The sequence below is a fragment of the Corapipo altera genome, unplaced genomic scaffold (genome assembly GCF_003945725.1).
Source record: "Corapipo altera isolate COAL_440 unplaced genomic scaffold, ASM394572v1 66, whole genome shotgun sequence".
Lineage (NCBI taxonomy): Eukaryota > Metazoa > Chordata > Aves > Passeriformes > Pipridae > Corapipo > Corapipo altera.
In genome coordinates, this window is record NW_020884924.1 from 6,299,187 (window position 1) to 6,315,810 (window position 16,624).

The 16,624-nt window shown below is 41.8% G+C and overlaps 1 pseudogene; it reads left to right on the plus strand.

Moving 5' to 3' along the window:
• Positions 1 to 1,493: 1,493 nt before the first annotated feature.
• On the plus strand, positions 1,494 to 14,047 carry LOC113953859 (annotated as a pseudogene).
• Positions 14,048 to 16,624: the final 2,577 nt, after the last annotated feature.

Here is a 16,624-nt window from a genome sequence, read left to right on the forward strand (position 1 = left end):
TTGGCCAATCCTTCCAGCTTATAGTACCACTAACTGCTTGGGTTTTTTTTCTTCTCCTATTACTCTATCTAAAAAATAAATGACAGCAGCTTAAGATACATAGCAGAACATTTCTTAGGCTCATAACTAAATATACTAGTGTCTAATATATTTCTGAAGCAAGAAATTAAGAGGATATTCCTGGCATGAAAGCTGCACACACTTAAAACCAAAATATAGGAAGAAAAAGAGGCATATATATCCCTCTTGAAACCTTGTGCAGTATATGTACCAGTCAGATTTCAAGTGAATAGAAGCACTAACATATAATTCTTATTCAAAATATGGACTTGTACACTTTACATAGATGCTTTTTCCATATAGCTTGACTGCATAGTAATTGGTTTACTTTGCATTTATCATACTAGTGGGCAGAGGCCATTACTAACCCTAAATGTAGCAGAAAAGACATATAATGATCACAAATGAAATTTATCAACACAACTTAGCGTAAGTCACACAACCTAGTATCAGAATTACACCAATTTAAAGTAAAACATTTGTGCACATGTAAGTCTTTTATATTTCACCTTTGCTGATATCCAGTTTTACACATCCTCCTGTTTTTGCTCTCTACTCCTAGACATCAGTTTCTGTAAAAGTCATTACAAGCAGCACTTTCAAGCAGTTTTGCAGTTTTTTGTGGATGATTCAAAATCCCTCAATCCATCAGACAGGAATAATGAGGTCAGTACAGTGTAGGGCCTGTAGGTATCTAAAGCACCTTCACCTCCTTTGTGAGGAGCAGCGGTCTCTTAAAGCAACATCCACCATTTCAAATGAGCCCAGTGTTCACTCTCATTTCATCACTTATTTTAGGTGATTGTGTAAATATCTTCCAAGCTTCCTTTGTGATCCGCTTTCTGTAACAGAAGAGCAAAAATACAAAATATCCCTGTACCAAGTAAGGGCTTTATTTGACCTGAGTGCCACAAGAATTCAAATGCTTTCCCTGTCAAATCTAACCACAGGATGAATGAGACCAACAGTCTATTTCAATATTCCCTTTTAGCCATAGCTTTGAGACCAGTTTCTATTTATTTCCCCAGTTTGTTGAGTAAAAAGAAAAGGAAGCCCTAAAGTTATTTCAACATATCTTGTGCCAACACAGGGTGGTTGATCTACTTTCTGCAATTCCTACACTTTTTGCAGGCCAAACACCAAGGTTGTGGAGGACATCTGTGGGGAAAAGGCATACTGGCCTTCACGTTCCAGGATATACATCCACAAACAGTGGCCTTGAATTCAGGAGGTCTCCCCCTCTTTCTGAGTTCTGAAAGCAGATGATAGAGAGGAGAACTAGGAATAAGTGAGGTAACGTGCACATTAATGCAAGAAGAGGATGTAGATAAGAAAATGGAGGTGCAAACATTTCTTCATTTCCAAAAGTACTCGTTGCCCCACAGACTGTCATGGATCCTGACTGAAGACAGATCTTAACCCTTCTCTCTCTCAGGATTTCAGGTAGTGTAAATATTTATATCAAAATAACTAGCTCTTATTTGGAAGTCTTAAAAATTCATGTCAAATTCTTTGGAATGGAGCAGTTAAAAGATGGCATAGAAGTTATGCAGAGGAAGGGAGTGCTTATTATTTAGTACAAAGTGTAGCCCTTAGGAAAACCTTGTGCCAAGGCACAATGGACAGAATGCAAATTGAGGATGGGCAAAACCTACATAGCCTGGGAGGACAGAAAGTTTCCTCACCTGTAGAAAGGGTGCTTTAATCACCAGGCTACTGGTCAGTTATGATCAGAGGACTGAGAACAAACTCCAGAAGAGAACACCCTCCTACTGATGATGGAATTGAACACACAAGACAACATGACTCTCTAGAACAGTGTTTTGGATGCCCAGCACTGGGTATATTAGTTCAAGCCTCTAATTTATTACTTTCAAACAACTACTGGATCAAGCATCCAGACCTTTCCTTTGCCAGAAGACCAAAGTTAGGAGACTTTGGAGACCAGTTAGGAGACCAGGGAACCTCACAGAAATACACACATGTTCGCTCTCTCAAGCCTGAGAAATACTTGATTGCTTCCCAGACACTCTCTGGGAACAGGAGAAGGAGATGTCAGTTTGAAATCCTTCATGTAAAAATATTCAGCTCAGCCCTGTCCCCTGGATATGCTCTGAGAGTATCAGCATCTCCAGGAACAGCAGTAAGATATCACATTTGAAGATCCTAAAAATACTTAAGCATGAGACAGGCTGCGTGGCATTCACCTCTGAAGAATGCTTCAAAGCTGTTGCAGATTCTAGGAAGCTTTGAAAACAAAACTTGAGGACCCCAGAGGTTCCAGGCATCTCTGACACTTTGTGGCAGTTCTCTTTAAGGACTGCAGTTTTTGATTTAATCACACAAATTGTGGGTAAAGATAGATTTAAATGTCCGGTTACCGTCGTTGATCCAATGCTTAACCTTTCACCTGATGCCATCTTGCACTGACTTCACTGTATGTTTCTAGTCATTATGCTGGTGAAGACAGTGGAAATTTCTGAGTTTATCCTAACATTTATCAAAGTATTAGACTGATCTAAAATATGCTAATAAGAAGCACAGGTTCGTTCTGGATCCATTAGTTTAATGGATTAAAATTAGTTTAATCCTGGGGTTGTGGTTATGTGTTTGCTTTGGTTTTCTCCTGTAAAAACATACTTAGAAAAGAAGCAGAACAAGGATGGGAAACCTGCAGATTCAGATCAATCACCAGGAAACCAGAGAAAATTTGTTGTTGGTTACAACAGTAACTATTTGGGGTTCTATGTAAGCTGTAAGACTTGAAAAACAGCAATTAACAAATCCAGCTACAGATTCCAAATGTGGGTTTACCTACACCAAGAATGTATAAAACCCTACATATCTCTAGTAGCCATCAGGATACATATAGTGAGTCACATTAATTCACCATGCTTTTTTCAGCGGAAAATAATAGCACACGAAGTTTAAATAAACAGAAAAAAGCCCAAAGCAGCACAGCGAGAAATTATTTTGTTTCACTCTCTCAGAATCGAAGAATAACTCTACGAAAATTAAGCAGAGTGAATGGGGTTTTGAAACAAGTCTGGACTGTGAAAACATTTCTCACTAAAACTGTACTCAACTGACAAAGAATAAATAAAAAAGCTGAGGACACTGAAAGTGATGTGGAAGGAAGAAATAATGCAGGTCTTAAAAAGAGACCTATTAGCTGACTGTACTTGGCATCTGTGCAGTATTTTACCCATTACAGGGACACCCTCAGACTGTATTTGAGAGGGAGCAGGCAATGCCCCAATAACAGCTTTGTATTCTTTGACAGATATGAAGAAGTAGTCATCACCTCTCTCTGACACTCATTTGTCTCAGGTATATCAATGGAGTCTCTCTCAGTGTCAACCAACAGCTTCACTCTGGACCTTTACAAAAAGCTGAACGAAAATTCCAAAGGACAAAACATTTTCTTTTCTCCTTGGAGTATTGCAACTGCTCTTGCTATGGTCCATCTGGGTGCAAAAGGTGACACCGCAACCCAGACAGCTGAGGTAAGTTCTGAAATTACCAATGTGATTCCTACATAAATTGCATTGTTATTCTACCTATGAGGAACAGAAAGGAACAATATGGGAGAACAGTGACCTGCCATAATGTGGTACAGGAAATAGCCCCAGTTACATGGTCAGCACTGGAAATCACTATTCTTTTTGCTGATATCCAATCTAAACCTCCCCTGACTCAGCTTGATGCTGTTACCTCGAGTCCTGTCACTGGTCACTAGAACGAAGAGGTCAGTACCTGCCCCTCTGGTTCCCCTTGTGAGGATGCTGAAGACCACAATGAGGTCTCCCCTCAGTCTCCTCTTCTCCAGGCTGAACAGACCAAGTGACCTCAGCCACTCCTTATACTACTTCCCCTCCAGACCCTTCACCATCTTTGTTGCCCTCCTCCAGACACTCTCTAATAGCTTTATGTCTTTCTTATATTGTGGTGCCCAAAACTGCACACAATATTCAAGGTGAGGCCACAACAGTGCAGAGCAAAGCAGGACAATCCCCTCCCTCAACTGGCTGGTGATGCTTTGCCTGATGCCCCCCAGGGCATGTTGTGCCCTCCTGGCTGATGGGGCACTGCTGACTCACATTTGATTTGCTATCAACCAGGACCTCCAGGTCCCTTTCCACAGGGCTTCTCTCCAGACTCTCATTCCTTCGTCTATACACACAAACAGGGTTGCCCTGTCCCAGGTGCAGAATCTGGCACTTGCCCTCATTAAACTTCATATCACTGGTGATTGTCCATCTCTCTTATTGTCAAGGTCTCTCTGCAAGGCCTCTCTGCCCTAGAGGGAGTTGATGGCTCCTCCCAATTTGTCATCAGCAAATTTACTTAGTATTCCTTCAAGTTCTGCATCCAAGCCGTTAATGAAGATGTTGAAGAGAACTGGGCTGATGATGAAGCCCTGCAGAATCCCACTAGTGACTGGATGCCAGCCTGATGTTACCCCATTCACTATAACTCTTTGTAACTGACCTGTGTGCCAATAGCTCATCCATTATGTAACATGTTTATCCAGTGTATGCTGGACGTTTTGTCCAGAAGGATCCTGTGAGAGACAGTGGGCCCTCTTTTGCAGAATTTTTCAATATTTGTACTCTTTTAGGTTATACTCATTTACTTAAAAACATTAAATGCAGAGTTTTACATTTGTGTCACATTAGTAAGACTCTGAAGTGTGCTTTGCTTTTTGTTGTGTTTTGCTATGATCTGGAAATAGATTCCATGCAGCTAAGCACAAACTAACCACTTATCTAAACAAAACCATATTTGAGTCACAATATTGATCTATTATTAAGCAGTCAATGGGGCTAAAATCTATATAGTAATGATACAGTTACAGAAATTTATTGGAGAGTCCTCAATAACTTGTCCTCAATAACTTTATTAGACTAACTATCATTACATGTGGCTGGTGAATTACCATAGAAAACTAAAATATTTACAACCCTTGAGCATATTTATCTCCAGCAAACAAGCTGTCTTTATGAACATTTATCATCATCACAGGTTCTTCACTTTAACCAGACTGCAAGAGAAGGAGATTCATCTGAGACAAGGCCTTCTCCAGGGAGACCAAAGAAAAGAAAGATGGTATTTATTACAAAAAAAGACTTTAAGATAAAAATCTCTGAGAATGGAATAGTCCAATGCAGCTACTGCTTTTGCCTTCTAACATCTGCTTGTTTTCAGTCTCTTATCTACTGTCTCACTTCATTAAGAACTTTATATAGAAAAAGTGAACAAGTAGATAATATTACTGTAAAACTCATAAACTCAGGCCTTCAAAATCAGAACTCAGACACTAACAGCATTTTGATTAGCCCTAAAACTGTCTTACTTGGTTTTAGCTGGGCTGTTGAAATACCAAGAAAACAACTGTCCTAATATGCTTTGGACAATTCTATCTCTTATCAGCTTCAGGTTGGTTTTTTTCTCTCTGTAGTGTTAGCAAAAAACAACTACTGCAGTCACACCTCACTCCAGCCCTACCCAGTAAAGACTCTTCCACCTTTCTTACGCATGGACACATCAGGTCGACAAAATTTCCCTTTAAGGTAATGCATGTTAACTCACCCTTGCTCATCAGCTCCGCAAAGACTTGCCACCAGGACAAACTGCCCAGATCTTTTTCATCAAAGGAACTCCCTAAACACGAAAAACTTGTAAACTTGAACAAGCCATTTTTTTTTCAGCATAGAAACTAAAAGAAAGCTTAAAGAAATTAAATTAGACAAACTGGAAACAAAAGGGGGTAGGAGGTTATATCATTCTCTCCCTAGATGGTGCAGGGTGATTCTCCAAGATGAATCATTACATTCACATTCATTTTAGCAACTCACTGACTTCCTAAGTTGTGGCAAAGTCTGTCTAATCTTGTCTTTCAGATATTTCACTCTATTACCTCTTCATTCTGTTCCCATCCCACGGCAAAACTCAGCCTCTGCTATCCTGTGTCCTCTGGATACCAAATTCTTTCCTAGGTGTCGTTCCTAGCAGCCCATGTCTCAGCATGAGTGAGAAAAGATCAGAGCAAGGAATGTCACCTCACCAATCTTATGACAAGTCACCATGAGTCAGTGGCAGAGACTCTCAGCGTCTCGTGTCCAGGGCATGGTATATGACACGGGGGAGGAGACCCAGGCAGCTCATGGGGAACAGCTGACTGGTAGCAACTTATTCCTCCATTAGCAAAGCAACAGCTGGCATCAGCTGGCAAGAAAGCTCATGCTCCCTAAAACCATCAACAATGACATCCAGGACAAGCTATCTCCAAAATCCAAACAGCAACAGCAGAAATCATGTGAAACAGGGATAATTTGAATAGTTGGTAAGTCCATGGTCTGACACCAGTGTCTATCACAATAGAACACCTCCTCAAAAACTGCAGCCTGCATTGATGGGTCCTTGCGAATCTAAAAGGTCTTGTGAAACTAAAAATTAGGTCTGACCATGACAAAAATGAGGAGATTCAACTTCCTGGAAGCACAGCCAGCTGATGTCCCCAAAGGCCTACACTGCACTGCAGAAACAGATCATTGCCCTACAGACAGAAAACAATGTATCCAGTTATATGCAGTGCTGCTAACATACAACATACACAAAAAAGTGATTGATTCCCTGAAACTCATTTTTAATCAAAAAAACCCGAACAATTTAAATAAACCTAGCAAGTGCAACAGCAAAAAAAAATACTTCATACTAACTGGTATCTCTTTCCAAGGATCTTGAGCATGAGTGAGCTGAAAACATCCACTCTGGCTTCAAAAAGCTCCTGTCATCAACAAAAGGAGAAGCACCTACTTGCTGAATGAAGAGTGCTAACCGGCTGTATAAGGAAAAGACCTACCCATTACTACCTGTGAGTTGAATATCTTTACTTGAGAATATGTTGACATTAAGAGGGATTATCAATAGAGATGATAAAAAAAATCCAAATGATAGCACTGAAGTTTTAGTGAGAATATGAAGACAGCCATACATGGCTATCCTTGGACGCGCAAGAGGTCCATTTTTTTTCCAGCAGTGGGCAACAGTTTAGGAAGTGTGTGAGAAAAGGGCATGTTGGGTAATGATGCTTTTCCAGAATCTGTTGTGGTCACCAAGTGATCTGCAGCTCAGGGACTTTGTGAACCAGAAGGCACATCTACTTAATAGACTTTGACGAGCTGTTGTTTCGAGACTTTGCAGACTTGTCTTTTGAATGTACTTCAGCCCTCAGCACCAGGATTTCCACAGCTGAACTACACATTGTAGGAAGTGCCTGTGCCTTTTGAGCTTGCTGCCTGTTGGCATCGTTACTGGTTAGTTTATCTTCTAAAGGATGCTTCTCCACATCTCTGGGCACCCTCATCCCCTGTCTCTGTGTCTTTTATACTCTAGCATTCCTGAGATTGGGGAAGTCACACCAGCATTGAGAACTCAAACAGGGCGGGGCACACCAGAGTGCTACATGGTGTCATCCTAGAAGCCTCTCTTTTGTTGCCTACTCCTTTCATTCTAACTCTAAAATTTTTATTTGCCTTTTTGTCACTATTAGGCAGATTTTTTTTCATGCAACTGTCCATTATAGCTTCAAGACCTCATTCCTAAAGAGTAATAATCCCTTTCTATACTTTACACTTCACTGGATCAATTTTGAATATGTTAATATATATATATTTTAATGTAATAATTTAGCTTTTGATTTTATAGAAAAATACTTTAGCACAGACCCCAGCACATATACCCCTGTGGTACTCCAGTAGTAACAACCCTTCACTGTGAACATTATTTCCTCCTACGCTTGTTTTCCAGTCTTTCAAACATGACCTATCTCTGCAGTCCCACAGATGCTCACCCTTTGGTGAGAAGTCTTACAAAATGCCTTTTGGTAATCCAAAAGACTGTAATGGCTCAATCTTATTACCCATGTGCTTCCTGACACCTCCAGAAAAGTCCAACAGATTTAGATTTAGGATTTCCTATTACAAAATGCTGTTGACACTCCTCTGATAAGTCACGTTAATTCATACACCCACTACACCTATTCTTATTCATTTGCCCCATACTGACTCATGAGCTTGTAATTACCTGTGTCTTTGGAATCTTTTTAAAACTGACATTGTATTAATCATCTTCCAGTTCCTTGGAAGGTGGTTTTAAATGAGATTACTGTTCTTTGATCTTGGAGTGTGTTTGGTTTCCTGAGTAATTAGCAATTTGTCCTTCTGAATGTGTATTGTACATTTTCTCCATAATCTCATGTACTAAGGCTTTACAGAGAATCTAGGGGATTTCCTACTGGGAATCTCCACTAACTGTTTCACACCAGACAGCAATGCAAACATTAATTCTGCTTTTCTGCCTTGACTTTATTCAACCAGAACTTCCCCTTTATACCTGATCCCCTATTGTCCTCACAAGCTTTTGGCAGGTTCCTCACCTCTGAAGCAAACTAAAAGCCTTTTTCAACTTTATATGAGACTATTCTTCCACCTAGTACTGAACACTATGTCACAAAGCTGGGAAAAAAGTATTTAAATGATGTAAAAATGTCATTTTGAGAAATTTAAAAAAAAGGATTAAGAATGTTTGTTTCATGGATATTTCAAAATTACAAATGTGCACCTTTGATTTCAAACACAAAAAATTTGAAGTAACAGTTTCCTTGAGACTGAAGTTTGATCAGTCCATACTTAATATTTAGTATAGAATGTATCAGACTTTAAGATAAGGGTTATCTCATCTAGAACAAATTTTATTTTCTTAAATTATGTATTAGCTGATTGTCTAATTTGTCAAAGTTATTATTTCTAGCATTTTTATAAGTCAAATTTAACTAAATAAGCATACATTTTCAAATCCTATCTTTCAGAAGTTCTTACAGCTCATTACAAGCTATTACAATGCCAAGCCACAAGTTGTAAACTTTAAGACAGCTGCAGAACAAGTCAGAGCACAGATCAATTCATGGGTTGAAAATAAAACTGAGAGTAAGTATCACTCTGATGGCTTTTTTTCTTGACTCATTTTCAAATTATTTGTATTTCCAGATTTATTGCTCTTGCAGTCAAGGCTCCACAAAAGATGGAAACTCAGAGGAGGGAGGTGATGAGCAAAGTATGGTTAAATAGCTTGAAGAATGCCTATCTCCAAACCTAACTTCTGCTCCTTACAACGTCCTTCCTTTGATTTTTTTATGTTGTAGCCTCTTTGAATTATTGCTGTTCAGAGGGATGCATGGCAGATACTGTCTAGTCCTCAGTTAGGGAGGGTTTTACTTCTGTGTTCTTCAGCTGCTTGCAACCAATTTCAGAGAACATTCAAGCTATACCACTTGACCCACTTTCCAATGCTGTTTACTACCAAAGCTCCAATATTAAAAAAATTAATCACAGAATCATAGATTGGTTTAGCTTGGAAGGGACCATAAAGACCATCTAATTCCAATCCCTCTGCCATGGGTAGGGACACCTCCCACTAGACCACTAGTTGTTCAAAGCCCCATCCAACCTGGCTTTGAATACTTCCAGGGATGGTCTTGTTTTAACATAACTTCTCCACGTAAAAGATACAGAGATACTTAAACCCCCATTTTTACCATATGTACATCATAGAAATGTACAACTAAAAAAAACCCCTCTCAAATGCAAACATTTTTGCAACAGTGTTAGGCACAGAGAAGTCACAATTAAACTGGTAAGTTACACAGTCACACTCAAATAACAGTCCTGTTTGTCTGATTTTGAAGGGAAAATACAGAGTCTGCTGCCTCCAGGATCTCTCCATTCTCACGCTGTGTTTGTCTTAGTAAATGCCATTTATTTTCAAAGGGAAAAGAAATTTCTGGAGAAAAATACTTCTGAGATGCCCTTCAGATTAAACAAGGTAAATTCCTTGTCTATATGCCTGTTGTCATATGTCAGTATGACTATTATTGAAGACTAAATATTTAACCTGTATTTCATATGCCACTGCAACGCTTCTTACAGCTGAGCACGTGGTATAAACTCAGTGAGAACAGCAACTCTGAAAATAAGTCAGCATTATCTTATTTACATATATCCATGAGAACAGGATTTTTAATCAATATGTCCTCAGTATCAAAACACTTGAGAACAGTTAAAGTTAAGAAAAGCAAGTTAAGTAGTTTAAGGACATGATGAAATATCTCTAAGTACCATGTTTGCATTTTCAAATGGGACCAAGTTACTTTTCACAAGTTGTAAGCATTGCTTACACACTCTCTTCTGCTCTTGGGACCCTGAGCTCAAGGGATCTGATCCAGCTGCTCTCTCCACACACATCCTGGGTGTTGCATCAAACTTCACAGGGAATTTTCACAGGAGTTTGTCATTTTAGCTGAGTATGGGAGTATGACCTATTCAGTTTTAACTGAGGGGACATTATTGAGCTAACGGTATTTAAACTATCATACGCTGACAATTCCCAGTAGCTGACTGCATGCATTTTTTGGACTGTGTCAAAAGCAAGCAAAATTATTTGTCAATGGAAGCAAGCATTTCTTTGACATGGATTAAGAGTGCAAATACCTTTTTTATGCCAGGCAAAGTGAAGCAATTGTGTTGATGATGTGACTGTGTACCCGAAACCCACTGCACTACATGTGCAGTTTTAGGATCCATCATGGTAGATGGCTGCTGTGGGTCAACTTGGCTGGCCACCAGGTGTCCATCAAGACCCTCTATCACTCCCCCTATTCAACAAGGCAGGGGGAGAAAAATAGGATGAAAAGATCATGGGTCAGGAAAAGGAGAGGGAGATCACTTACCAATTACCCTTATGGTCAAAACAGGCTCAATTCAGATAAATGAATTTAATTTATTGCCAATTAATCAGAGTAGGTTAATGAGAAATAAAGTCAAATATATAGCACCTTCCCCCAACTCCTCCCTTCCTAACAGGATCAACTTCACTCCTGATTCTTCCAGCTGTGCCCCAGAGCAGTGCAGGCAGACTGGGAATGGGGATTACAGTTAGCTCATCACGTGTTGTCTCTGCCGCTCCCTCCTCCTCACACGTTTTCCTTGCCCAAGTGTGGAGTCCCACTCATGGGGTACAGTCCTTCACATCCAATGTGGGTCCTTCCCATAGTCTTCAGTTTTTCAAGAACTGCTCCAGTATGGGTCCTTTCCCTGGGGTGCAGTCCTTAGGAATGGGCTGCTCCAGCATGGGTCCACTGCAGGGTCACAGGTGATGCCAGAAAACCTGCTCCTGCATGGGCTCCTCTCCACAGTGCCACAGGTCCTGTCAGGAGCCTGCTCTAGCATGGCTTCTCCATGGGTTGCAGTTTTCTTCAGGGCACATCCATCTGTTCCAGCATGGGGTCATCTACAGGCTGCAGGGTGGATATTAGTACCACCACAGTCTTCACCATGGGCTGCAGGGGAATCTGAGCTCCAGCACCTGGAGTGCCTCCTCCCCCTCCTTCCTCACTGACCCTGGTGTCTGCAGAGTTGTTCCTCTCACATTTTCTCACTTGGTTCTCCCAGTTGCTTTTGTCCAGAAGTTTTTGCCCATTCTTAAATGTGTTACCCTAGAGGCACTACCAACATCCCTGACTGGTTCAGATTTGGACAGTAGCAGGTCTGCCTTGGAGTCAGCTAGAACTGTCTCTGCCTGGCACAAAGGCAGCTTCTGATGACTTCAGAAGTCATCTCTGCAGCTTTCCTGCTACCAAAACCTTACCACACAAACCTAATACATTGGTGCCCAGAGAGGGTTTAATTCACAGGGAGAATAGCGAGGCCTGCAAACAGATAAAACTTTAGCACTTAGTAACAGCTCTGTGAACATAACATAGCACAGGAATTCAGAAGTTTATTGAGCAGTTGAATTCCATTTAGTAATCCAGTCCTATACAGTTTGGGGAAGAGGAAAAGCCAGCACAGGTCACAGAAAATATGGTGGAGTGTGACAATCAGTATCACCTGGAAGGAAGGAAGTCAACACTTTTTTCCCCTCCGTCAAGGCTCTCACTTCAAATAACATAACCTTTCGGAGAAAACATGAAACCCTTAACAGTAGTTACTTACTTATCAAAGCTAACTCCTTTACTTTAAATTAGAAAATATATTACATGGAATTCAGCTGGTAGGTAGTTAGCACATGTGCCTATGCTGACTTTTTATAAAGATCCCAAAGACTTTGAGAAGGGGGTGTATGCAATACTGTCCAAAGGAAAGGGTCCTGGGTATCCAAATGCTGCTGAGTCTCATACTTGTTTTCAAATTTTTGCTTTCACTCTAATGAAGCAAATAAATTTTATCATTCATTAATGTATAAAGGATTTTTTTAATGCTGAATTTTTTCACAGACCAAGACTAAACCTGTACAGATGATGTTTCTGAGAGATAATTTTTTTGTACTCCATGAAACAACCATGAAATTCAGAATCATTGAACTGTCATATGTGGAAAATGAACTCAGCATGTTTGTCCTCCTACCAGATGACATCAATGATAACACTACAGGTCTAGAGCTGGTAAAGTTGGCCTATTGTTGCACCACATACACTATGAAAGAGTATCAGAATCAGATTAAAAGAGTGAAGAAGAACAAGCTTCAAAACTACAATAGAATAGCTCTGATGTTTGTTTCAGAAACTGTGATATCATAGGGCATTTGATAACAGTTGATAACTTCTAAAACCTATGTCCACACAACTATCTCAGCCTATTTTGTGTCCTCTTTACTATTGCCAGACTAGCAAAAGGAAAGCAAGGACCACATCTGAATCACCATGCCCTAGAGTTATCTTCTCCTGAAGGCTGCATAAATTCATTTTTATGTCCTTTGCAGTCTGGATTTGCACCTAATAGTTTGTGGTGAGCTTTCTAAAACTAAGTGATGACTACCCTGACCCAGAAGGTGCCAACAGCCACTCAAGACCATGCCAGGATCAGTTTCAGATTCTAAACAGATCAGGGCAAACATATTTTTATTTGTAATCAGTTCCCATGCATTCTATTTATTTATTACTACTAAGAGAAAAGTTATAACACACAGCAAGTGCCTATTATTATGAGTCACACATTGCAAAAAAGCAATATTTTTCACACCAGAGAAAAAATAATAATAAACTACTCTCAGGGTTCAGGCCTACACCTCACCACCCTTAAGAAAATAAACAGGAGTATAAGTCACTCGGCACTTTGCAGGATCATGCCCTGTGAATATGGTGCACATTCCATCGGTACTCACTGCTGGTAGCTCGGTTTTGTTTTACATGTTCTTGATAAGCATTAAGACACTGGTCTGTGCATGTCTTGTCTCTGTCCTTCGCATTCCAACTATTTTCTTCCCCAGCTCACTGCAGGTGGAAAGAGAGCTGACCTATGAGAAACTGGCTAAATGGACCAAATCAGCCAATATGATGAAAGCTGAAGTGGATTTGTACCTGCCCAAGTTGAAGCTGGAAGAGAATTATGACCTTAAATCCCCTTTGAGCAGCATGGGGATACAAAATGCTTTTGACCCAGTTCAGGCTGATTTCACAGGGATGTCAGTGAAGAAGGATCTTTTCATCTCACAAGTAATTCACAAAGCTTTTGTGGAGGTCAATGAAGAAGGTACTGAGGCAGCAGCTGCCACAGGTGTCTTGGTGATGAGATCAAAAGCACCAACAATGACTTTTAAAGCTGACCACCCTTTTATCTTCTTCATCGGACACACCAAATCCCAAACCATGCTCTTCTTCCGCAGACTCTGCTCACCCTAGTCAGTTACTCTTTGCCCTGCAGAGCAGGTAGTGCTTGCTAGCATAGAAGCAAATACCAAACCTTGAACTCTTTCTGCAACCTGGAGGGAGCAGAACTTGAACTCTCTCCATCAGGCCAAACACTCTGGGGCCTGAGGCACAGCTCCTCTTCCCTCCTACCCTAAAGAGGCAATCAGTGCAGTGCCAAGGGGAGTGCAGATGCTTTGCATCCAGCAAGCAATCCTGATTCTCATTCAGATCAGGCCATCATGGGTAGCTCTGTCCTCACCACTATTAGCTATGGCATTTCTATCCCTCCCCCTCTCAGCAGTGTGTACAGACGTATCTTAGCAAAGTCCATCCCTTCACCCTAATGACAGGGCCCCTGATCCCTGGTCCTAGCCTGCAGCAATTAGACCCAACCAGTTTTCTAACACTTAACCCTTCTAGCCCTTTAGGTTCTTGTGTTACAGCTAGAGGTAAACCCTGCCAACTCTCACCCTTGCTTTCCTTCCACGTCCCAACTCTAAGTCTTCATCAGCTCCCAGTTAGCCTAACGTCACTCCACAGATTCCTTTTAATAAAATAAAATAAAATAAAACCTCCTACACCTCTATAAGGGTTATTTGCCTCACTCAGACCTCAGAAATGCGAGGAAGGGTTAAGCCTGTACGGTCTCCGGCTACAGCAATAGCTGACTTTTGCTCAGAACCACCCCTGCTTCACAAATAAATAACAATAATAATAATTAACCATTCACAGACTAGGGGTGTTTTCTGTACGCTCTGCCACGAGAGGGAGGCAGAGATGGAAAATCACTGGCCGCAAAGGCTCGGAGCGGGGCGGCTCTCAGGGCACGCAGACGCGTGGTACGGCCGCCATTTTGTCGGGAGGGGCTGCGGCACTCGCAGTTCGCCAAGGGCGGAGTGTCGCTGCCGCCGGCTGAATCCCGGGAGGGGCCGCGCTCCGCTCCCTCTGCTGTGCTCTGCTTCCGGGAAAAGGGAGCGCGGAGGCCGGCGGGGTGAGTGCGGGGGCTCCGTTGTCCTGAAGGTTTTCTGCGGGAAGCTTGCGCTTGTGTTTGTTGGTTTTAGGTTTTTTGTTTTTCTTTTTTTTTTTTTCTTCACCTTCCCCCTCCTCCTTTTTTTCCGTAAAAAAAAAAAAAAAAAAAAAAAAGTAGCGCTGTATGGTATTGCTTTCCTTGTGGTTTTCTTTTTTCTTTTTCGGGACGTTCCCTACACACCGCTGCTTCTTGCCAGCTGGAGCCGCGGCGGAGCGCCGGGAGCGCTTCTTGGGTGTGGGAGCGACGAGGGCACCGCGGCGATGCCGCTGAAACGTCCGCCCTGCGGTGCCGAGCCCGGGGCGGGGGAGGAGAAGGGACTCTTCGCCCTAGGGAGTGCCAAACCCTAGGCTTCTTGTGCCTCAGCTTGCTAGATCAGTGTCAGGCTCCTCCCTGCCCCTCTCCACTCCCGCTGAGGCACGGGGGCCAAGAGCTGGCGGGGTTGGGCTGTGTCTTCCTACGCATCCCACCGCCTGCCCCTGGACAGGTGTGTTGGGAAGAGCCGTTACGAGGAAGTGTCAGCGGTCTTACCCTGCAGATGTTTTAACATCGCTCCCAACTCTCCAAATCCTAAAATGAAGCCCTGTTTCTCAAGGAAGCTTGCTTTGGTTCAGAGGGTGGGAAAAAGGGACGTCCGTACCGCAGACGCAGTTTTCTCTGTGTTTGAAATAGTCGGCTTGTGGCTCCTCTGACGCAGCTGACAGAAGGTGGGGAAGGTCCTTGTAGACTGGACGGTGATCGACGTCACAGTCTTCGTGGGAAATATCTCTTGGGCTGCAGACTGGAGAAGAGCTGCACGCTGCTCCGACTGGGTTCCCCCATGGCCCCGCATTACAGCGTGTGCTGTCTAACCTAGATACAGCTTTTTGGTCCATAAAGACTGTTCTAAAGCATAGGTGTTGATTGCTGAGACAAATGCTTCAAATTCATACTGCTAGGAACACACAGGGGCCAGGAATGCAGAAACGAGCATCAGCACGAGTGCCTTACTGCTGACCTGCAGAGCCCACAGGGAGACCAGAGTGAGGAATGAGTTGCTGTCAGCAAACCTGATCACCGAGGGTTTTGCCGCAAACAGTTTACAAGTGATTCACAAATACGTACTTATATCATAAGTTCCTTAAAGTGCAGTCACTGTATGTTGTCTCCAAAACTACTCTGATAGGAGGGATGTCAGTAGTTGCGTTGGTATTCCTGAGCTGCAGAGAAAGCATAGTTAACTGCACAGATATAAATCCTAGTGGTGTGTCCCAGCTATTGCAATATTACTTATAATTTGGTTAAATGCGCTGGTTTTGAAGCAGGCAAATAGTGTGAGTTGCATCCTTTTGTCTGTAAATTCTTGCTTGTCATGCAAGCCCTGCAGAAACTTTCTAGGAAATAACTGCTTGCTGCTGTCACTATTCCTGTGTGCTTTGACCTGGAGGTGAGAAAACTTTATTGCTAGCAATCTGCAGGTATTGGGATATTAGGAACATTCCGGTTTTCACTGTAACTAACATGAACACTATGTGTCTCCTACTTAGGCTATAAAGTACTTAAGTTACATGTTTCAGACACAATTGGAGGATTCTTTCCATCTAAGCTTGCTTGGTTTTTTTGTTTGGTTAACGTTTTTTTTCAGTTACGGGAGAAGAGAAACAGGAGAAAATTGTTACTGCTTATAGTGAGGCTCCTAGCAAGAAATTTTCTTGGGTGGAAAACGGTGTATGCAGAAACTTGCACTTTTCACCTAGTTATCTGAGATAATGAATCAGTAGTATGAATAAGGTGTTGGTTTTGTATTTTTT